Source organism: Gossypium hirsutum, chromosome D13 (genome assembly GCF_007990345.1).
Source record: "Gossypium hirsutum isolate 1008001.06 chromosome D13, Gossypium_hirsutum_v2.1, whole genome shotgun sequence".
Taxonomy (NCBI): Eukaryota; Viridiplantae; Streptophyta; class Magnoliopsida; order Malvales; family Malvaceae; genus Gossypium; species Gossypium hirsutum.
The window spans coordinates 40,901,865-40,927,763 of NC_053449.1; the positions used below are offsets into that span (position 1 = coordinate 40,901,865).

The 25,899-nt window shown below is 34.4% G+C and overlaps 1 non-coding gene across 1 annotated transcript; it reads right to left on the reverse strand.

Moving 5' to 3' along the window:
• Positions 1-7,754: 7,754 nt before the first annotated feature.
• LOC121226082 (small nucleolar RNA R71) lies at positions 7,755-7,861 on the reverse strand. Its single transcript, XR_005923978.1, has one exon. It is a non-coding gene; the product is annotated as a small nucleolar RNA R71 (small nucleolar RNA).
• Between the last annotated feature and the right edge of the window lie 18,038 nt (positions 7,862-25,899).

Genomic DNA, 25,899 nt, shown 5'->3' on the forward strand with positions numbered 1-25,899 from the left:
CTATTATGTTCATGATTTTGGTGGCTTGTACACGATATTGAATATTGGCAATTTATTTGCGATTTTGGTGACACTGTTCACAATTTGGTGTGTTGGATGGATGAGTTCTGTGGAACTCAATTTTGGTGTGTAGTGGAGATGGGTAGGACTATTTTCATAAAATCTGCATCGTTTTACGAAATGTACATTGACATGATCATGTATAATATAAGTGTGAAAGATTAAGTTATATGAAATTGATATGATTATTATGATTGTATAATGTATATGCATGTGATTGTGTTTATGTTAATCTCACACTAAGCTTTATAGGTCACCTCCCTTTAGTTTTATGATTTCACAGGTAACCCCGAGGTTAGGATTCGATGACGGCATTTGGAGGAGTTTCTCGGAAGTGTGTTTAAATTAAAGTAATTAAATTTTTTTAATATGTTGATATTTTAGGTTTGTAATAAGTTTGAGTATGGACTGTGCCATGAGACTTTATTTTGGGGATTTTTTATTCTGATTTGCGTAAATTGCTTGCATGACATTAAGTTTTAAATAATGCATAAATTAGTATTTGATAAGATTTTGCTTGAAACTCGATTTTTAAAATAGAGTCTGTCAATAACACATTTTTCCGTTGCATTTATTCAAAATGAGTTTTTAATAAAATTAGACTTAGTTTTCAAAATTATTAATGTTTACAAATGAGTTTTCTAAAGACATTTGATTTGTGAAGTTAATATGTTTTTATTTCTGAAATAATGACAAATAACCAAGTTCTCCAAATGAGAACCCGAAATAGTTTTGAATAATTGATTGAATGCTTACAATTGAGATATTATTTATTTTGATTCCTAAAATTTACATGATTTTTATGAAATTAAAGTAAACGCTTTATTTCATTTGTTTTGAATTGATAAGCCAATAGTTTTAAAATTTTTTTTTCAAAATTTCGAAAGTTTATTTCGACCATTTTCGTGGAAAAGTGGTTTTTGAAATGAGATTGAAAATAAAGTTGAACAATCGATTTTATTAGTTTTGAATGAACTGTGCAAATGGTTTAGAAAAAAATAAAATAAAAAGTACATTTGAAATCATGTAAGTTTTTTTGGGCAATTCTGACTGCTACTATAGCTTTCCGAATTCGGCCATAACGATTGAGCTGGGTTTGGGGAGTTACAAAACTAGTGCGTCTATCGACATACGTTTAAACTGGTCAAAACTTTGTTGGCATTTATCAGACCACACAAAACTAACATTTTTTTGTAACAATTTTGTTAGTGGTAAAGCTACTATCGATTTTTTTTTACAAAACGCCGAGAATATTTTGTCAAACCCAAAAAACTGTGTCCTTCAGAGACATTTCGTAGAGGCTTCCAATTCAAAATAGCATAAATCTTGCTTGGATCAACTCGTACTCCCTCAGCTGAAATTACATGACCGAGAAACCCAACTTCTTTGAGCCAAAAATCATATTTACTAAACTTTGCATATAATTTTTTGCGCAAGGTCTATAATACAATTTTCAAGTGTTGGGTTTGATCGGACTCATCTCCGGAATAAATCAAAATATCATCAATAAAAACAACCACAAACCTGTCAAGATACGACTGAAAAACTCGATTCATCAAATCTATAAAAGCTACTGGGGCATTAATCAACCCAAATTCCTTAACCAAAAACTCACAGTGTTCGTAACAGGTTCTGAAAGCTTTTTTCAGTACTACATCTGTAACCCTCAATTGGTAATAGCCTGATCTAAGATCGATCTTCGAGAACACAGTGGCAACTTTCAGTTGATCAAACAAATCCTCAATACGAGGTAACAGATACTTATTCTTGATTATAAATTTGTTCAGTTATCGATAATCTATACACAACCACATTGTCTCGCCTTTCTTTTTCACAAATAAAAAAGGTGCACCCCAAGGAATTATACTTGATCGAATAAAACCTCTATCAATTAACTCTTGCAACTGTTCTTTTAGTTCTTTAATTTTGGTTGGAGCCATTCGATATCGAACGATCGAAATTGGAGCAGTCCCTGGTACTAACTCAATAGCAAATTCGACTTCAAGTTTTGATGGCAAACCCAAAAATTCTTCAGGAAAAACATCGATAAATTCACAAACAATAAACTTTCATCTCCAACGCTCTGGAATCTAGAATGTAAGCTAGGATTTCGTTATAGCCTTTTCGGATCAAATTCTACATCTTCACTACTAAATTCATGCTCGACACACAATCAGATTTATCGAATTTAACAGAAATCACCTCACCCTTTTGACATCTCAAATCAACTCTTTTCCGTCAAAAATTAACCACAACATCATGTACATTCAACTAGTCCAATCCCAAAATAACATCAAATTCATTGAAAGGTAATAACATCAGATTAGCAGGAAAGTTATAGCCTTGAATTTTTAGTGGACACTGTTTGCATACCAAGTCAACTATAACACAATGACCTAATGGGTTCATTACTTTAACAATACAATCAATTGATTCAACTAATAAATTCTTTTTTGTTACTAACGTAGTGCATATATATGAATGCATCGACCCAGGGTCAATTAATGCATACACACTAACATCAGAGGTAGAAAAGGTATTGACAATAACACCTGGAACTAAAGACTTTTCTTATGCACAGATGGCATAAGTTTTAGCAGGAGCTATAGCTTCAGGCTTGACCGTCATGTCTATAGTTTTGCTTCTGTTAGCACCGGCTAAACTACTATTCCCAAGTTGTCTACCTCGAGTAGGAGTAGCAATAGGTTTTGTATTCTGATATCTATTAGGATCAATTCGATCCAGACAATCCTTCTTAAAATGGTCAGGGGATCCACAAATAAAACAGTACCCGTTGTTTAATCTGCATACTCAAAAATGGTACTGACCATACTGATTGCATTCAGACCTGTTGGTATTTCAAACACTGCCTGCGCTAGCAACTGAAGGAGTCGGTAATCTCTTACTACTCTGTTTCAAACGATCCTTACCCAAAAACTCTAATGGTGTTGAGAATCTTCGATTCTTTCATCTTCTTCTGTGGGGTGCCAGAAAAGGTTCTAGGCCCATTACGTTTGCCAAAGTCACGCTTTTTTGCTTCATTTTGTTTCTTACTAGCACATATTTCTTCCATCTTTTGAGATTGACCGGAGAAAACCACAAACTCACAGATTTTCATTGCCCCTACTAGCATCTTAATTTCGTCATTTAATCCATCTTCAAATCATACACACATATCTTCTTCCGTAGGTAAAATCATATAAGCATACTCGCTAAGCTGGACAAATTGCCTCTCATACTCAGCCATTGTTTTGTTTCCCTGCTTCATCTCAAGAAATTCTGTCTTTTTCTCTCCAAATATCGTTTACTGATATACTTCTTTCGGAACTCAGTTTTAAAGAAATCTCAGCTAATTCTTTCTTTCTGTACCTTTGCAGTTAACATGGACCACTATTGAAATGCTTCATCTTTTAACAATGACATTATGCATCTCAAACAGTCTTCAGGTGAACACAACATTTTTTTGAGCACCCTCTGAGTATGCTCTAACTAGTACTCGGCTTTGGCTAGATCGTCACCCACATTACCACAAAATTTTACCACCCACATTTTCTAAATTTATCAATGGTAACTCTCTTAACATTTTGTTGGGTCAAGTTTTAAGGACGAAGGGGGTGATGTTATTGAGCTATCGAATTAAATTTCAAATAAGCATCATACATGTCATTCACCATACGAAGAAAGGTATTTGGTGCCATATCTCCAGACTCTTATGACTTAGGCTCATTCTGAGTAGCCTCCTGATCGTTGTCTAGATTAAAGCTCTCTATCTCTTTGAAATCTGCTCGATTGGATCCAGACGACATATTTTATCAATATAAAACAATTCAAGTTGATCAAGAGTCATTACACTATCACAGGTTATAAAGTGGCATGTATATTTAGACTCAATACATGCTATGTTTAGTCTTAAAACTGACTAAATCATAGTTCTGATATCACTAAATGTAACACCATATACCTGGTTTGGCCATCGATCCAAACTATAAGGTAATACAACAATAAAACTTTGACATTATTCATTAATTTCATCAAACATAACTAAAATAATTCATATGCAAACATTTATATGCTATTCAATAGAATCAGGACTTAAATCGAGCATTCGAAACATTTAAAACAAGCCAGGAACAAATTTGGATTTAATTGAAACTTTTACAAAAAAAATTGAAAGAAAAGTGATAAGAAGGGTCACACGGCCGTGTGGCCAACTGTGTGTCAAATCATGTAGCATTCGAAATAAGTTTTACACGATCGTGTCGTAGGCCATGTGCCAGACTGTGTAGAATTTGAAAAGGGGGACACACCGTCGTGTTGCCAGGCCATGTAACTCACTGAGTCTGTGTGGGAAAAACCTACACCAAAATTTAAGAATCACACGGCTGTGTTGCACAATTGTATAAGGCACATGACCATGTGGTAACCCGTGTCACAGGCCGTGTGTGCCCAAAATTTCCTTCAAAAATAAGCAAAATCACATTCAAATGCTTGGGCACAAATCAATGAAATAACCATCAATTAAACCTATCCAAAATGTGCCAACTTAAGCCATAACATACCAATTAACAATCATTCCATGTACCTAACCAATATGCCCTCATTGACACCACAATTCAAACATTAATCTAAACCATAAACAACTACCACAAACTTACACTTCACATTAGCTTATACATACTAATTCATTAACATCCATCCTACAAAGCATGACATCCTTATCCAACATATATAATAACCATTTCAAATTCACCAAATACCAAATGCTAGCTGCAATTAATTAACATATTATGTCAACCACATTAACCAAGTACCAAAATGACAATTACAAGCTACCATTCCGCCTTAAGTTATTCATTAACTAGATGTTTCAAAATATATACATAAGGATACCCTAATTGCATGCCACTGTTAACCATACCAAAATGAACAAAAACACTACCCAAAAGATAGAGGGTAGTGTGTGATCTCTTGAGCTGATCCAAATAGATGTCACGATTTCGATAGATCTACAATAATAAAACCAAAATGAGGTAAGCTCATACAAAGCTTAGTAAGTTCGTGAAATTAAATATTTTATACTTGACAATTTAGATATAATAATACCAAAAAATTATAATATAACATATTTCCATATATTTCACCTATATCAAATAGTCGAGACATCATAACCTGTAATACTCACACCATCAAATTCACCGTGTCATGAAATCACGATTTAATATATAAACAATTTCTTGGCCAGGAGAACATTAATAAACCAACTTTAGATACACGAAAGAGAAATCCTCATTCCAGTGAACACTAGGACATTAACTGACACCCGATGCTACTCACACAAGCTTCAGAGAGTCCACAACTTGTGCAAGATCTCGAGCCATTGGTACATCATCCATCACCGGTGGAGAATACCTGATATAAATGTAGACCGACTAGAAGCTTGCTATGCTCAAGGCCTAATACATATACACTAGCCCAAGGCCTTCTTTTTCCTAATGACATGTCATTTATATTCTGACTATTTACTAAGTTCACACGGGCCTATCATACTTATTGATTGGAAACAGGAAAACTTATGTGTTTTCACATGCCCTTTTTAACTTAAAATCATGCTATTTTTGTTAAATTCTTGTTGAAAAATAATTAAATATTATAAAATAATTAAATTATGTTAAAAATATGAACATGATGAATTTTAATTAATTTTATAGTTAATTTTGATTAATTTTGACTATTTTCGACAAATTCGCACAAAGGGCGAAAATTGGCTGGTAGACAATGCTCGAAGAATAAAATCGAGAAGTAATTTGAAGCATCGAGGAAAATTTATTTCTAGCCTAATATGGTCCAAAAATGTGTGTTAATTCATAATATAATTAATTTTAATTTATTCCCATTTAATTTGGGATAAATAAATTGTTATTAATTAATTATGAAAAAAAAGGGTCTAGTTGAACCGCATTGGTTGAACCGAACCAGCCACCAATTGGGCTACCAAGAACCGTCAATATGCTGAACCAAATAAGAATTTTAGTTGACTAAATAAGCTTGCAAAGAAGCCCTTGAAGGACTTTCAACCTTGCATTCAAACCCCTCAAAAATGTGGCTTTATGGATTTGCCCCAGGCTATTTTTAGCAAAGTTGAATCTCTCAACTTTGCCATGTGTGTGGCCAGCCAAGAGGGGTCTCTTTGGCTGATGGAATTTTCTATTTTTAGCAGCCACAATCAGCTATAAAAGCCACCCCTTTCTAATCATTCAACTCATCCCTCACACTCTCATTCTCTCTTCTCCTCTCTCACTTTCTCTCAACTTTTCCTTCCCATTTTCCCTTTTGTTCACGTGCCGATTTCTTCTCTTCGGAAAGAGGTCCTCATCAGCCATTTTTGAGAAGAAATTAAAGTGTTCATAAGCCACCTTGATAGCCGAGGAAAACAGAGAACGAAGAACGGAAAAATCAGTCACGCCACGGAGAAACACCGGATTTGCTTCTTGTTCCTTATCTCTTTAAATTTCATTTTTGTTTTGACAAACATGTTTATGAATATTTATGCTATTGAAATGGTTATTTTTAATCAATCTATCTTGAAGTTAATCCGTGTTGGGTTGATTATATTTTGCCTGCTTGAATTATTGAAATTGTGTTTGTGCTGTTATAGGCCTCGGTAAGATGCTTGATTATGTAAAATCATGCCTAAGTTATTCTTGCAATATTAATTGTTAGATAACTAACGAATTAATTGTTAAATCGTATTGAAATTGTAATTAGTCGACACAATACTTAATCAGTGCATGTTTATTGTTCTAAGGTAGCTGAAGTTAATTTAGCATTGTATTTGGCGATACATATGCCTTGCATAACTTGCAAGATTATTGTGATTAAACTGTTTCAAGGTAGAAATACTATGTTACCTCACTTGATCTTTTATATGCTTGTGAAGATTGTTTAATCGCTTGGATTGACATTAAAAGATGTTCAAGAGATTGATTAATTTAATAAGTATGTATGAGCAGTAGTTAGCAATTTACCTAGTTGCCGTGAATTTGTTTGTAGCAGTATAAACATAAGTTTAATAATTCTAAGTTAAAGGAATGTAATTAATATAACACAATTATATCATCTTGATTAAACCTTATTTGAAATCGTGCATTAGAACCTTTTTATTTTTAAATTTTTTTCATTAGTTTTTAACCCTTAGTTTTTAATCATCTTTAAACCAAAATATTTTCCATCACCAAAGTGTTTTAACATTAATTTCATAAATATTCTCCCTGTGGGTACGATAACTTGACATTTACTTGTCACTTTATTACTTGTTACGATTTTGTACACTTGCACATTTTTGTCGTTCCAAGTTTTTGGCACCGTTGTGGAGGACTGTTTTAAAAAAAGCCATTATTTTTGAATCTGTTTTTACATTTTGGTTTATTTATTTTTCCATTTAAATCTTTACTTACTTAATCTTTCTGTGATTATTTCAGGTGTTTATGAGTATTAACCAGATTATCGACTTACTCCCTGTGGACCCTGAAATAGAACGAACCTTTCGACAGCGAAGAAGACAAGCGAACCAGAGAAGGACCGGAGAGATAAACTTTGAGAATATGAATCAAAGAAACGGAGCAAACTCCATTTCGACATGGCAAGAGTTAGCCGAGAGATTCCTCATGAAGTATTTCCCTTCGAACAAGAATGCCAAGTTGAGGAATGAGATCACTGCCTTCCAACAAATGGATGATGAGTCCCTGTATGAGGCATGGGAAAGGTACAGAGAGTTATTACGAAAGTGCCCTCATCATGGAATCCCACATTGCATTCAACTTGAGACATTCTATAATGGTCTCAACGCTCACACGAGGATGGTAGTGGATGCCTCTGCTAATGGTGCTCTCCTTTCTAAGTCTTATAATGAGACTTATGAAATTATTAAGAGGATTGCCAGCAACAATTATCAACAGCCAACCAATCGAGCAGCGTCAGGAAGATGAGTTGCTGGAATACATGAAGTGGACGCTCTCACTTCACTCGCATCTTAGGTATCTTCAATATTCTCAATGCTTAAGAATCTTATCACTAATGGGTCTAACAGTTTTGCAGCCCAACCACCTAACCAATTTGAGAATATAGCCTATGTGTATTGTGGGGAAGGACATTTATTTGAAGAATGTCCATCGAACCCCGAATCCGTATATTACATGGGTAACCAAAACCAAAACCGAGGGAGACAAGGACTGCAATCCAACTTTTATAACTCATCGTAGCGAAATCGCCCGAATTTTTCCTGAAGTAACCAAGGGGCTGGAACTAGTAACACTTACTCACAACCTAGACCAACTCAGCTGCCTAGTTTACCCCAACAAGTTCAAAAACCAACCCAAGCTTGCTACTGAACTTAGGAATTTGGAGAATCAAGATATACATGGCGAAAAATGACACCACTCTAAGGAATTTGGAGAATCAAGTGGGCCAGCTTGCTACTGAACTTAGGAACTGACCACAAGGTGCTCTACCTAGTGACATGGAAAATCCAAGAAATCTGGGGAAGGAACATTGTAAAGCGTTGACATTGGGGAGTGGAAAAAAAGAAGAGCCCAACACTGTCAAAGTTGAAAAGGAGCCAGCTGGCGCTCAAGATTCAGAAGAATTTCAACCAAGTGATGAAATTCCAGTTTCACCAAAACCAGAATCTGCAAAACCCGACAAAGTGACCTCAAGACCAGCTAATTCTGATAAACTAACAATGTCGTTAGATGCAGAATTACCGCCAAAGACGAATCAACCAGAATCAGTCCCAGTAATGAAACCACCACCACCCTACCCTCAAAGACTCCAGAAACAGAAGCAGGAGATTCAATTCATGAAGTTCCTTGAGTTACTCAAGCAACTTCACATCAACATCCCGTTGGTTGAAGCAGTTGAGCAAATGCTGGACTATGTCAAGTTCATGAAAGATATCTTTTCTAAGAAATGAAGACTTGGAGAATTTGAGATGGTAGCTCTGATGAAGGAATGCAGTGCATATCTTCAAGACAAACTACCCCAAAAATTGAAGGATCCTGGATGTTTTACCATACCGTGCAACATTGTAGCAACATGTTGTGGTAAGACATTATGTGACTTAGGTGCAAGTATCAACTTGATGCCTATGTCAATATTTAAAAAGTTAGGGATAGGAGAAGTTAGACCAACTATAGTTACGCTTCAACTAGCAGATCGATCCTTAACACATCCAAAAGGAAAAATTGAGGACATATTGGTACCTGTAGATAAGTTTATCTTTCCTGCTAAATTTGTAATTCTAGATTTTGAAGTAGACAAAGAAGTACCAATCATCCTAAGAAGGTCGTTCCTAGCAACTGGAAGGACCCTTATTGATGTGCAGAAGGGCGAGCTCACTATGCATGTTCAGGATGATCATGTAACATTTAACGTCTTTAAGTCTATGTGATTTCCTGACACAATGGATGATTGCTTTGTAGTGTTTGATTTAGATGATTTAATAATAGAGAAGGAACTCAACTGTGTTGAGGACCCACTGGAAAGAATTTTGACATTAGATCCTCCAAATGATGAAGAGGAGGATGAATACTTAGCTTTACTAGAAGCTAATCAAAGGGGATTTAATCCACAATCCTGTTTTGAATCTTTGGAGTTAGAAAATAGAGACTATTCTCAACCAAAAGCGTTGATCGAGGAGCCACCTAAATTAGAACTCAAGGTATTGCCTTCTCATTTAAAATACATTTATTTAGGTAACGCTTCTACTCTGGTTGTGATTGTTTCAGCAGAATTGACCACTAAGCAATAAAAGAAACGTATCTTAGTTTTAAAACAATTCAAGAAGGCCATCGGATAGACCATAGCCGATATTCGTGGTATTAGTCCATCTGTATGCATGCACAAGATTATCCTTGAAGATGGCAAAAAAGGGACGATCGATGGACAACGGCGACTGAACCCCATCATGAAGGACGTAGTAAAAAAAAGATCATCAAGTGGTTAGATGCGGGTATCATCTATCCCATCTCAGATAGTTCATGGGTAAGCCCGTTCTAGTGCGTGCCAAAAAAAAGAGGTATCACGGTCGTAGAGAATGAGAACAACGAGTTGATACCAACTAGAACAGTTACGGGATGGAGAATCTACGTCGATTACCGGAAGCTGAACAAGGCGACTAAGGAAAATCACTTTCCTTTGCCGTTCTTGGAACAGATGCTGGATAGACTCGCAGGATGGGATTTCTACTATTTTCTCGATGGATACTCAGGGTATAATCAGATTACAATAGCACCGAAAGATCAACACAAAACGACATTCACCTTCCCGTACGGTACGTTTGCATTTAGACACATGCCATTTGGTTTATGTAATGCACCTGCTACATTTTAAAGATGTATGATGTCTATTTTTACTGACATAGTTGAGAAATATTTGAAAGTTTTTATGGATGATTTTTTAGTATTCAGAGATACTTACGATGATTGCTTAGCCAATCTAACTAAGGTACAAGGCGATGTGAAGAAACGAATCTCGTACTCAACTAGAAAAAGTGTCATTTTATGGTACGAGAAGGAGTTGTTCTAGGGCATCGGATAATGAGACATGGGATCAAGGTAGACAAAGTAAAGGTAGACGTTATTGAGAAACTCCCACCTCCAACATTTGTAAAGGGTGTGAGGAGCTTTTTGGGCCACGCCAATTTTTATCGTAGATTTATCAAGGACTTCTCCAAAGTTGCTAAACCCTTATGAAAATTATTGAAAAAGGACTCTATATTCAAGTTTGATGAGGAATGCTTAAAAGACTTCAATGATTTGAAGAGTCGATTAGTCAAGGTACCCATAACCGTCACACCAGACTGAGATTTGCCATTCGAATTGATGTGTGACGCAAGTGACTTCGCAATTGGAGCTGTCTTAGGCCAACGAAGGAACAAAGTTTTTCATCTCATCTACTACGCAAGTTGAAACCTAACAGGAGCTCAACTGAATTATGCAGTAACAGAAAAAGAGTTACTTGCTATTGTGTTTGCTTTCGACAAGTTTCGATCTTATCTGGTAGGTATCAAAGTGACTGTCTATACGGACCACTCGACAATTAAGTATTTACTTGCGAAAAAAGATGCTAAGACGAGCCTGATCCAATGGGTACTTCTATTTCAAGAATTCGATCTAAAAATTCAAGATCGAAAGGGAGTCAAAAATCAAGTAGCAGATCACTTGTCCAGATTGGAGCCACAAAAAGAGAATTCTCCTCTTATACCAATTCAGGAGACGTTTCCAGATGAACATATCCTGAAGGTAAATCATGTCCATAACACCCCTTGGTTTGTTGATATTGCTAACTATTTAGCTAGTGGTTTGATGCCAATAGATAAGACGTATCAACAAAGGAAAAAGTTTCGTCACGATGTGAAGTACTATTTCTGGAAAGAGCCATGTGTGTTTGAAAAGTGTGCAAATCAGATGATCAGGAGATGCGTGGCAGAAGATGAAAGACTGAAGATTTTTTACCATTCGGAGGTACATGTACAGTAGCCAAAGTATTGCAAGCCGAATTCTTTTGGCCAACACTATTCGAGGATGCATATGCTTACATGAAGAGCTGTGATCGATGTCAAAGGGTTGGAAATGTCACCAACAGAAATGAGATGCCTCGAACAAACATCATTGAGGTAAAGTTGTTCGATGTATGGGGTATTGACTTTCTTGGTCATTTTCCTCCGTCTTGCGGTCACAAGTACATACTAGTAGCAGTAGACTATGTGTCTAAGTGGGTCGCGGCTGAGACATATCCGACAAACGATGCTAAGGTTGTGATGAAGTTTCTACAGAAGCATGTGTTTACAAGGTTTGGAACCCTGAGAGCTATCATCAGTGATGAAGGATCCCACTTTGTGAACAAGTGGTTAAAATGGTTATTAGACAAGCACAGAGTGAAACACAAGGTTGCAATAGCTTACCATCTGCAGACAAATGGGCAAGCTGAACTGAAAAATAAGGAGATCAAAGGCATACTTGAGAAGGTAGTCTGGCCGAACCGACGAGATTGGTCCACAAGATTAGATGATGCTTTATGGGCTTACAGAACAGCATAAAAGACACCGTTAGGGATGTCACCCTATAGGTTGGTCTTTGGGAAAGCCTGTCATCTACCATTGGAGTTAGAGCACAAAATTTACTGGGCTCTTCAACATCTTAATTTGGATCCTAAGCTCGCGAAAGAGAAACGGATGTTCCAACTCAATGAGTTAGAAGAGTTCCGAATGTTCTCATATGAAAATGCCAAATTACTTAAAGAAAGACTTAAGAAATGGCATGACAACCACATTCAAGTTCAAGAATTTGAAGCAGGTCAGCAAGTGTTGTTGTTCAATTCTAGATTGAAGTTCTTTCTAGGTAAGCTAAAATCACGTTTGTCTGGTCCATTTACGATTCACCAATTCTATCCATAAGGAGTTGTTGAACTCCAAGGTAAGGGAGGTAATTTCCGAGTTAATGCTCAGCACCTGAAACATTATTGGGGAGATAAAATTGAACGGGATCAAATCTCGTTCATTTTATTGGATACTTAATTTTTCTTTTTTCTTTTTGAATAAATGATTTAGGGTATATTTTTGGGTAAAGTATGTTTAAATAAATTCTGTCTAGGAGATTGGAACTTAAGCTGGACCGTTTGTGACCCCTCCAATCTTTCTTGGGAATTTATTTTGACATAATTTTCCAAGAAATTATCCCCTAAATGGAAAAATAAATTTTTAGTTTCAAATAAAAGGGTCAATTTTGATCCAAGTTTTAATTTGCAACTCAATTTTAAATTTTCATTAAGTCTAGGGACTTAATTGAATTATTTTTAAAATTTAGTCGCTCTTTTCGTAAATAAAAAAACTAGGTGTCTTTCTTTGTGAATATTTTCAAGAAGCATCTAGAATAAATATCTTTAATATTATTAATAATTTGATAAACTTTAATATATAATTATATTATTTATAATTTATTTATTAATTTTTATCAACTTAGCTTAGAATTAGGATTAATTAGGAATTTTTTTATTTCTGCACAATAAAATAAGAGATAGGAATCAAAACTAAATATAGACAAGTAGTAAAGTCTAAAGTGTAGCAATAGGTATATACATGTCTAGGATTGGATCTAGGAAGCGCTTGGTACTAAAGCAGTCAAATTGAATCACCTCCTATTTTCTAGAATCCTACCTGGTGTATAGCATCTATTCACTTTAAAAAATGATGACATTTTTCATTTTAAGTTGGGGGGACCGAAAATTGAAATTATTTCCACTCAGAATAATTTTTTTTAATTATAAATATGATATATTTTTGTTCAATAAATTTGAATTTTGTTAAGTATGCTAAATTTAAGTATGAATAAATTTTGATTATTTCAATAAATTGTTATGTTAGCTTAATAATGACATGAAATGTATTTCTAATAAAGCATGCATGAAAGTTTAAGTCTTTAGAATTGACTTAGTAGTTTCTTGAGGCGAAATCCTAGGAAGCATGGAACGTTGAAAATGATTTAGGCAACTGTTGTTTGGACCGTTTAAGCCTTTCAAGCCAACCATGATGAAATTTTTATCCTTTAAAACCCAACTTTGAGACTTTATGGCCTAATTTTATTTGAACCCTTACAAAGTTAGCCATCACTTTTCTTAATTATCTTAAAAATGTCTCAAGCACAAGACTCAGTACTATTCAGAGTATTCTTTGAAAATAAGTTTGGGGGAGTTGCAAAGAAGTATGAAATGCTCTAAAAATTGTAGTACATGCAGTAAAATACTCGAAAAAAAAGCATATGTACTTGAAGTAAATTGCTCTAAAGAGCATGTGAAAAGGAAAGAAAAGTTGATGTATTGAAGGTAATTATTTCGAAAGGTCCAATACAAGCTGAGTCTAGGGTTTTTTTTTAAAACCTAAAATTATCTATCTTTTACCTACCCCTAAGCTCAGCCACGTTACAACCTTGTTAAAGACCTATTGATTCAAAGTTCCAATGTTACCTACATTAGTGGAGAGAAATTGCTCTGTTCAACATATGAAGACATCAGTTAAGCTTAATGATTGCAGTTTAATTTTGAATAAGGGATTAAAATCAAATTGGTAGGGATTAGCATGTCTTTATTAGGAAGCATTTAGTCTAATTTTTCTATTGTAGTAATTGTTGAGATTAATTTGAACGATATATATACTTGAGTAGCATAATTATCAAATTTCTTGTTTTTGAGCATAAGTACATTGATTTCATGATCTTGGGAAGAATTGTTCTGAAGGAGTTTTTCAAAAAGTGTTTCCAAGAAAATTCTTTTCAAATCTGTGCATTACTCGGGACGAGCAATGAATTAAGTTTGGGGGTGTGGAAACAAGAAAATTTATGTGTTTTTACATGCCCTTTTTAACTTAAAATCATCCTATTTCGGTTAAATTCTTGTCGAAAAATAATTAATTATTATAAAATAATTAAATTATGTTAAAAATATTAACATGATGAATTTTAATTAATTTTATGTTAAGTTTGATTAATTTTGACTATTTTCGACAGATTCGCACAAAGGGCGGAAATTGGCTCTGAAGACAATGCTCGAAGAATAAAACTGTGAAGCAATTTGAATCATCGAGGAAAATTTATTTCCAGCCTAAAATGGTCCAAAAATGTGTGTTAATTCATAATATATTTAATTTTAATTTATTCTCATTTAATTTGGGATAAATAAAATATTATTAATTAATTATGGAAAAAAATGGTCCAGTTGAACCGCATTGGTTGAATTGAATCTAGTGAACCGAACTAGCCACCAATTGGGCTACCGAGAACCGTCCATATGCTGACCCAAATCAGAATTTTAGTTGACTAAATAAGCTTGCAAAGAAGCTCTTGAAGAACTTTCAACCTTGCATTCAAACCCCTCCAAAAAATGTGGCTTTATGGATTTGCCCCAGGCTATTTTTAACAAAGTTGAATCTCTGAACTTTGCCATGTGTGTGGCCAGCCAAGGGGGGCCTCTTTGGCTAATGGAATTTTCTATTTTTAACAGCCACAATCAGCTATAAAAGCAACCCCTTTCTGGTCATTCAACTCATCTCTCACACTCTCATTCTCTCTTCTCCTCTCTCAATTTCTCTCAACTTTTCCTTCTCATTTTCCCTTTTGTTCAAGTGCCGATTTATTCTCTTCGGAAAGAGGTCATCATCAGCCATTTTTGAGCAGTAATTAAAGTGTTTATAAGCTACCTTGATAGCTGAGGAAAATGGAGAACGAAGAACGGAGAAATCAGTCACACCACGGAGAAACACTGGATTTGCTTATTGTTCCCTATCTCTTTCAATTTCGTTGTTGTTTTGACAAACATGTTTATGAATATTTATGCTATTGAAATGGTTATTTTAATCAATATAGCTTGAATTTAATCCGTGTTGGGTGATTATATTTGTCTGCTTGAATTATTGAAATTGTGTTTGTGCTGTTATAGGCCCCAGTAAGATGCTTGATTAAGTAAAATCATGCCTAAGTTATTCTTGCAATATTAATTGTTAGATAACTAACAAATTAATTATTAAATCGTATTGAAATTGTAATTAGTCGACACAATACTTAATCAGTGCATATTTATTCTTCTAAGGTAGCTGAAGTTAATTTAGCATTGTATTTGGCGATACATATGCCTTGCATAACTTTCAAGATTATTGTGATTAAACTGTTTGAAGGTAGAAATACTCTGTTACCTCACTTGATCTTTTATATGCTTGTGAAGATTGATTAATCGCTTGGATTGACATTAAAAGATGTTCAAGAGATTGATTAATTTAATAAGTATGTATGAGCAGTAGTTAGCAAATTACCGAGTTGCCGTGAATTTGTTTGTAGCAGTATAACATAAGTTTAATAGTTCTAAGTTAAAGGAATGAAATTAATCCAACACAATTATATCATCTTGATTAAACCTTAGTTGAAATCGGGCATGAGAACCTTTTGTTGAAATCGGGCATGAGAACCTTTTGTTGAAATCGGGCATGAGAACCTTTTGTTGAAATCGGGCATGAGAACCTTTTTATTTTTAATTTCTTTACTTAGTTTTTAACCCTTAGTTTTGAATCATCTTTAAACCAAAATATTTTCCATCACCAAAGTGTTTTAACATTAATTTCATAAATATTCTTTTTTACAGTCCCTGTGGGTACGATAACTCGACATTTACTTGTCACTTTATTACTTGTTGCGATTGTGTACACTTGCACATTTTCGTCGTTCCATTGATACATCACAATTTCGATATTAACCTTCCATCATGTTAATTATTCAATAGCTAAACTAATAACAATTATTGTAACTCAAGTAAATAAGTAATAAACAACTTATTGTAAACATAAATAACATAATACGGACTTACCTATGCAGTGGCTATCGGTATTTGACGATGACTATTCAACAACCTTTCCTTTCCCACGATTATCCACTAATCTACTCGTTTCTTGATCTAGATATAATAATTCAATTCAATTAACCCAATTTAACATATTAAAACACTTTAAATCATGTAAGTAACTCATTAATAATATTTTATACATTTACCCCAAATTTTTATCTTTTATATTATGTAGTCCCTAAAACCAAAACTTCAAATTTATCACTATTAAACCAATTCCAAGCTTAACCGAGTTTTCTAGGGTCCTTATACAGTCCGTAATTATTATAGTTTTCCCAAGAATTTCATGCTAACTTTTATATTTTAACATATGAGTCCTTAAACTTTAAACTAACCAAAAATTACATCTCAAACTAATCAAAACTCAACAACAAGCTTAATACTAAACTAATTAACATCAAAATCATTCAATATCAACAATGGCAAACTTCTAAATCTTGGACAGTTTTACAATTTAGTCCTTGGATTAACTAAATTAAGCTATAACCATATCAAAAACATAAAAATCATGAAAAATCAGGTTGAAAAAGGCTCACGTGCAATAGAACTAAGCCCAACCGAATGCTCTCCTAATTTTTAATGGAGGTTTCGGTTCACCTCAAGCCAAAATGAAGATGATGATGGCTTTCTTTTACTTAATTTTATGTTTTATTTATTAATTACCATTTTGCCTTTTAAAAATAACTCAAATTTCAGTAAAATTAACCCTCAAGCCGTCCACTCTTAATAACTAGGGTCAAATTCCCACTTAAAGCCCTCAATTCATGATTTTATACTCCTTTAATATAATTAACTAATAACGTTAAACTTTTGAAACTTTAAAGTTTTAGTCCTTTTACCTAATTAAAATAATCAAACAATAAAATTAACGTAGCTAAATTTTTATATGACAATACCACGACCATACAGATACTAATTAAATAATATAATAAAATAACATATTAATCAGAGTTGTGGTCTCGAACCGGGATTTTGGATGCCACTGAAAATGGGCTATTACATAATTAATTTAATTTTATTTAATCAAAATTATTTTTCTCAAAAATCGCTATGATTTTTCAAATGAATTTTTTAAGAAAATTATTTAATTCCACATCAAATGAATCGACTCAATTAAATTATTCCCAAAGTCGTAGAATTTTTCAAAGACAGAAAATTAATTCAACTTGGGTCTAGTCCAATGTATCATTATTCTAATGAGTACATCTATATCTCTAACCGTGGGGTCAGTTGCTCCGATTGTCAAGACTAGTCATCTCCCCGATTGGAATTGTAGACGCCATAATAATCCTTTTAAGTATTTGAGTCAAATGCTCACTTTCATTCTTTTATGGGATTGTAGACTTGTTTAGATTATTGATTGCCTCCGGACGTACTAACATCCAGGGTGTGAATGCTGCACTAAAATAAAGATTTATGAGGCGGTATGCACAATTATACGGGTCTAGTTGTAATATAGTTTTACAATGGATTGGGTAAGTACTCTGAGGATCGTACCCAAAGGAGGTGAGCGCTAGATCAATTCTAACCTAAACACTAAAATATCTAATTAGTACTTTCCTTTCAATCATAATACGAAGATTATAAAATAAAGGATTTTCGGGGTTTTTATAATAATAAAAATAAAACAACATAGAAAAATAAGATTCAAAAGATTCAAAAGGAAGAATAAATCAAATTTGATTCTGGGTGATTAGCTCACTTCGGTAATCTCCATCAACTGTCGTCTCGGGTTCCTCGTCAATCAACTAGTCACTATCCTAATAGGATCTTTTAATCTTCCACTAACATAATGAGTCAGCAAAAACTACTTATCTTCCAACCTCATAGTCCAGACTAGTTTGGGGTTAAGGTGTTCACAGATGGGCAATACCAATTTTGAGTTAATTCCCACCTTGATAACTTCTCAAGGTTGTCAGGCCATGGGTTTGTTTCACGCTCTCCCTTTCCAAAATAGTTGATCTATTAAGTAACCCTACAAAATAGCATTCATAGCATTCATAAACAATATATAATCAATGTAAAGATAAAACATGTTAATTAAATCGACAAGATAGAGTAAATGAAAGAGCTTGATTGTATTGGTATTAAGCGTAAATCCACAGAGTTGAATGATTCCACAATCCTGATCTTTAAAAAAAACAACCAAATAAACTAAACTCTAGAAACCTAAGAAAGAAAACGAAACTAAATCTTAAAGAAAGAAACAAGGTTAATGAAAAGTTGTCTTTAAGATGTGCCAAATAAGCCTATTTATAGCCAACAGGTGGCCTTTATCCTTAACCCTAGGTTAGTTGACGTTCTCGACATTTAAGTTCGATTGTGTGGATCAAAACACCCCTGCTTCGTGTTTAGTTTTTGTCCCAGATTTGATGTTGCAACACACCAGGACCTGTGTCGTAACATAGCAACTAGTATGCTCTTCTGTAGCCATCTTTAGGGGTATGTTGCAACACCTTCAACTTCAACTTGTTTGTAATAGTTAGCCATTCAAGAGAGGAATAAGGTTATCCAAAAGAACAAAGATTCTCGTTTGTAATAGTTACGGGAAGAACCATACAAAAACTTGTTAGAAAGTTATCGGGGTTGTTATAACTATGGAGCCTAAGACCACTATAAGAGGGATTGCCCCGTGAGAGGAGGTGGAAACATTGAACAATTTGTTTAGGTAGCTAGAGAGTCACAGCCTAAAGTGAAGACTAAGATAGTGGAAAACTCTAGGACAATGGAAAAGTCTAGGTCAATGTAGGGAGCTTCGAGGAGGAATGCAGCTAAGCCTAGCCCAAACGCCTCAACTAGAGCCTATGTATTTTCAGACCATAAAATTTTGAAGTATCTATTCACTTAAAAGGATTTGAACCTACGACAACGATGGTGAATAGAGTTGTTAAAGGATTATGACTTGACCATTGAGTACTATCTGAGAAAAGAAAATATGGTGGTTGATGCATTAAGTAGGAAAACAGCTTCAACTCTGGCTTCTATGAGAGCAAGAGTATGTGTGGTGGATGATGGGTCACTTCTCATCGAGTTAAGGGCACGACTTTTTTTTCTTTCTCAAGTACTGGAGTCCCAAGCTAAGGATGCGTGGTGTGAGGAGATTAAGGGACGTATAAAGTCTGGTAATGTAAGAAATTTCAGCCTAGGAAATGAATGACAACTACGCTTTAAAGAAAGGCTTTATGTTCCCGACGAAGAAAACTTGAGGCAGGTGATCATAAAAGAAACACACCAAGGACCTTTTTCACTTCACCTAGGGAGTGTGAATATGTATCGAGATTTGAAGAACCTATTTTAGTGGTCAGGGATGAAAAGGAAAATATTTGAATTTGTGTTGAAGTGTTTAAACTATCAAAGGGTCAAGGCTGAACATCAGCTTACCTCTACTAAATTGTGTTTGCTTTAAATTCTAGAACGGAAGTGGAATAGGATCACGATAGACTTATTTTTGGGGTTTCCCTTCAGTACATCAAAGAAGAATTATGTATGGATGATCGTTGATAGGTTAATAAAGTCAACATACTTTGTAGCAAGGTGTACAAACTACTCACTAGAAAAGCTGGTAGAGCTGTATATTTCGAAAATAGTTCACCTACATTGAATTCCCTCATTTATTGTATCGAATCATGATCCCAGATTCACAGTATGGTTCTGGAAGCAGATGCAGACTTCTCTTGGAACCATGCTTCGATTCAACACTGCCTTCACTCCTCAAACTGATGGACAATCAAAAAGGCTAATCTAAGCATTAGAGGATATGCTCAAAAGTTGTGTGGTCGACTTCGAGATGAATTGGGAGAATTACTTGCTTTTGGCAGATTTTGCATACAATAAAAATTATCACGCCATAACAGTTTGCTCTTTCGAGTTATAAAAAAAACCACTATTTGTTCCCTTTGGATATCCTACAAACATGCACAATGTTGTCTGTGATTCCAACTTTCTTACACTTTTATCCAATACGTGGGTCAGGCATCCCCAAATCCTAAAGATTCAGCTTCCTACCATGCCACAATTCTTATGGGGTTTTCGATGCTACCTTAGTTGGTACATTATTTAGAATATAGCAAGTTTGTTTGTACAATGTATCCCCAAAAAGAGATTGACAGCTTCGAATAACTTAACATGGAACATACCATGTCTAACAACATTTGACTTCTTCTATCTGCCACACCATTCTATTTTAGAGCGCTCGATATGGTTAACTAGGATAGAATCCTATTCTCTATGAGTACCCTAAGAATTCATTAGATAAATATTCCCCACCTCAATCAGATCAAAGTACCTTTACAAGTAAACCTAGTTGTTTCTCCACTTTCATACGAAGCTCTTTGAATTTATCAAAGGTTTCACTTTTGCAGTGCATCAGGTATACATACTCATATCTGGAATAGTCATCAATAAAGGTTACGTAATACTCCTAACCACCTCTTGCACTAACGCTCATGGGGCTACATACATTAGTGTGCACAAGTTCTAAGGGTTTTCCAGCCCTCGTTCCTTTTGCATTAAAAGATCGCTTAGTCATCTTACCTTCCAAGCAATATTCACATTGTGGAAGATCAACTTTTTTAACCGAATTTAAGATGTCATCTTTCACAAGTCTAGTGATTCTTTCTCGGTAACATGACCAAGTCTCAAATGCCAAAGGTACGCCTCATTATAGTGAGAAGTTTTAAGTCTTTTATCTAATATTTCAGTCTCAAACAATGTGTATATATTTGGTTTCATAAAATGGAGATTATTTGATATCCATCCGTTACAGATTAGATTGTGAATTTTAAATATTGCAATTCCATTATTAAAAGTCAATGTCAAGCCGTATTTATATAAACATGAAATGAAAATTAAGTTTCTTTTGAAACTTGGTACATAGAAAACATCTTTTAAAATAATCTTCCTAAAATTATCAAAATAAAGGTGTACATCTCCTACTACTTCAGCTGCCACACTTGTCTCGTTCCCAGTCCATAATGATAATCTCTTATCCTCAAGATCGTCTCCTCAAGCCCTTACAGAAAAACAAAAACCTGATTACTAGCTCCTGAATCATTGACTTAGTTCTCTATTGAGTCTTCCACTAAACAAGCATATATCATTAAGAGTTTCATCCCTTTGCTTTTGGTAACTAGGTATTCTTTCCACTATTTACAGTTTGCCTTGAAATGCCCTTTCTTACTGCAGAAGAAGCATTTAGACTTAGATAAGTCTTTTGGATTTTTAGTTCTCTTCCTTTCCACTTGTAGTGGGTTAGAGACCTTAGTTTTGTCTTTCTTAGTGTGCTTTTCCTTCCCTTTTGAGGAAGAAGTGGTGACTATATTCACTTCTACTCTTCAGACCGACTGACCGCCGTTCAATATCAACTTATAGGATTGTAAATCCTTCATAAGTTGTGTAAGCATCAGGTTTTTGTTGCCAAGGTTATATAAGGCCCAAAAACCAACAAAATCCTTGGATAAGCTTTTGAACACCATGTCTACTTGGGTGTTTTGGTCTATATTGGTCTCATTGTTCACGGCCTCAGCAAAGTAGCCCGTAAGAGTGATCATACAGTCTTTGACTAGAGTGTCGAGCTTTTTCTTGGCATTCATTAAGCTAGTTATAGCAGACTGTCGAGCCAAGGTAGCTTGGCCTTTGAACATGCCTTCTAGCTTGTCTAGAATCGCCTTAGCAGTCTTACAGCTCTCCAGTTGCTTATACAGGGTGATAGTCACACTTTCCAGCATATAACAGCAAGCTATCTAAACAGACTCTTACCAGTGTTTTCTAGCCTCAACTTGAGTAGCCAGAGGATACTTAGCATCAAGAACTATTTTAAGTTTCTCATAGCTCAGGACAATTATCAGGTTCGTTTTCCATTCCTTATAGTAGTTTCCGTTTAGTTTGTTTTCAGTAAGTATGTTCAATAAGAGAGTTAGTGTCATTTTAAAACTAAAAATAAAAACATTCATATATTAATCTCTTTGTATTGAGCAAATGTTTGAAAATGTTTTGCAACATTACGATATGCATTAAGATGATGCATGCGTCTTACATTAAACCTTGAAAACATTTGTAAGTCGTTGCAATGATAATTCCCATACCTATTAAATCAAGCCAACGTATGGGTGATCATGATCAACCAGTAAAAACATGGATTTCCATCCAATTAGTACATAAACCTAATTCCTTAGGCATTCACACATACTAATAATCATGTAACATTTGACCATCATTTTCACTTAAGTAGAGCTCCGTGAGGAGTTACTTAACTAGAAGATCTTGAGTGTATAACCATCAACTCAACACCTATCGCATCATGAACCACAAATGAGTTATCGTGGGAAAATCTAACTCAGTAGCATGCTTTGACTAGTTGTCCTCTTTTAAAGATAGAATTTCTTGACCTATCGCATGATAATGCCTACTACAAGGGTCAGTTCAATTATCATTTGATCACAAGAGAATTCTTCTTACTTTCAGGAAATCTCTTCAATGAAATCCATATTGAAATCTTACAGTGGGGTAGTGCACTTGCCATGTCATCCCAAGAGACCACTGATTGAGGTCGTAGTTCTTGTTTAGGGACCTTTTCCAACTTAATATTTTAAATAACATGCAATATTTTTATAATTTCTGGTTTCAATCATGTATGATCAATATATGCATGACAAGTACATGTGGCATTCTTTCCTATAATATATGGTATGCTGATCTCATATATGCATGACATGCTATGACAATTTTATATACTCACATTCAATTATTCACAAGTATCAATCAAACAATTTTGATTCTCCACGATTTTTCTTTTAAGGAAAAAACGAAGAAGTGAATGTGAACTGTGCACCAGGTAAGTTCCCAGGAAAGGGAGGAGAGTTGTATTTGACCAATTAAAAACCAAGCATTTCCTTACCAGATCCAATCCTAAACATGCACTTTCTTATTACCACACTTCTCACAATAATTAAATAACCTAAAGAAGTTAATGGAATAATGAAATACATGTATTTTTCCCATTACCACAATTCTTATCTTTAATAGATCAACTGTGGATCATCTCATGCATATATATCACAATTATATCATAAATAATTAATAAATAGATACATAAAGAGATGGACCAAGGTTTTCATGATTCTATTTCTACAAAATAAATGAAAACCCAAAAAAATTTTACATAGTTTTTTGTCACAAGGCATTCTTTGTGTCTTCATCCGCCATCGCTCCATCTTCTCCTCATCAAAGACTCCAGTTTACACCATAAACAAAGCACAATCTGGCACTTTGATACCAATTGTTGGAAAAATCTCGGTTTGAAAACGGTTATCTTGCACAGTGAAAAATTAAAATTTTGAAAATCGACCAAATTCGTACTTGTGTTTTTAGCTTAGCGGACGTTCATTCCTTACTTTCAACCAAATGATCTTCTCTGTTATTCTGGTACCACGAATTACTTCGAGTGTAGGCTCGAATCACTTGAATCGAAACACAGAACTAAAAAAAGTTCTCTCCGTTAAGGGTGAAAACAAAAATTCTCTCTTCTTAATAGAAACCAGTAGAATAGTTATTCCAGAAAAATATATGTAATAGTTGAGAATAAATTCTCTCTATTTTTCGGTAGAATAACAATCTCTCAAAGTTGTGTTAATAGCTCTACTGATACAATCTATTTATTGGAAGAGAAGGTAGAACCCTTGTTCAGTTGTAATAGTTTATTTCAAATAGAAAAACAACATTCTACTTAGAATAGGACTAGGGTGGACGACACACCCTAGTATTCCTACTAGGGTTGGTGCCCCCTTTATGTCCATAAGGGGTTTTGGGTCTCTCTCACATCGGGTCCAATTACGAGTACTTCTTGGGCCTTTTTGACTAAGTACTGTGTAATGTAATCCAACCTGACTCAATTTTTCTATTTCCAAAAATAAAATTTAATATTTATATATAAAAAAATTTCATCCCTATTTTACCCCCAGCAAAATTTTGATAATTTTATCCTTGGTAAAATTTTGACGATTTTGCCTCTGGTAAAATTTTGAGAAAATATGGTCAATATTTCAAAACTCAACAAGTTCACTATAACCGAATGGTTTATTTTCATTTTTAGGCTTCAAAATAGTCCAAAAACATAAACTCATTCTTCCGATCATTTTTTATGTAATCCATATAAGATTGCAAATAGATTATTTTCATTTTTGAAAACCTACATTCATTTCCAAATGATTCCATTTCTCCATTTCGGAGAAAACCATAATAGTTTTTTAATGCTTCCCATTTCTCTTTTCCTATTCATTCCGTTCATTTCTATTCAAACACGCAATTCATTTCTGGTTTCAACGAGCTAATGGGGGCTAATTAGACATATGTAGTTGAGGCTCAAATGATTTATAATTAAGTTTTGTCTTTTCGCCTATTAATTATAAACTCATTTAGTCACGAAGTTATTCCACTATAGTATCATGACTAAGCTCTCCCCAATGACATACCATTACGAAAGCAATTACTCATTACTCGTCCAATGACCTTGTCATAAGTGTGTTACCCTCATAGGATATCCTTGATCTCTTTGGGATAATATCCGTTCTCTTAATATGATATTTTATCTCATTGTAACCGTTACATCTTTCTTCATAAAAAGTCAATCACTATCAAATAGTGATAAAATCATCCATCATAAAGACAGACTACTCACAGTCACGATTATTTTTCATTAACCATGTAATGCCAATGAGCGAATATCATTTACCCATGTTTTGGGCTACGAATCCCACTATTGTGAGTGACGCTACATACTACAAAATTCGTATACCCAACACACCAGCTTTCGATTTCTTATCTATTTGAATTTAGCTTTTTACTTAAACCAAAGTGTAGGAGTCATACATACATAGTTCGCCATCCACTCAAGATTTAGGTATGTCACACTATTAACGTCACAAGTGAATAAATCCATAAACGGATTTAGGATCTATTCTATTTGGGTTATGTCTAATTAATAGTCAGTCCAGTCAGTCACATCAATGTCTCTATCTTTTTGGAGTCATCTGCTCCAATGCTCAAGACAAGGCATCTCCCCAATTGGACTTGATAAATGAGATATTAATCTTTTAATCGATTTACTCATTTCTGGTTAGACTAAGGACATGTTTAGGTTCATCTACTAATACAAGTTGTCTTTCTGTACTATGATTCGACCACATAATACCGCTTAGTATTAGTTAAACATTTAGACAACCAATGAGAAACATTTGCTTCCATTTTAATTTGCGTGTAAAAACCATGTGAGGACAATTCTACAAAGTATATTAATATAATCAATGAACTTGTTTTATTAACCAATCTGTTCAAAAAAAATTACTAGTTTACAAACGAATATACTACACTCAATGCAGTAGATCCAACACTTAATAATCGGGTCGA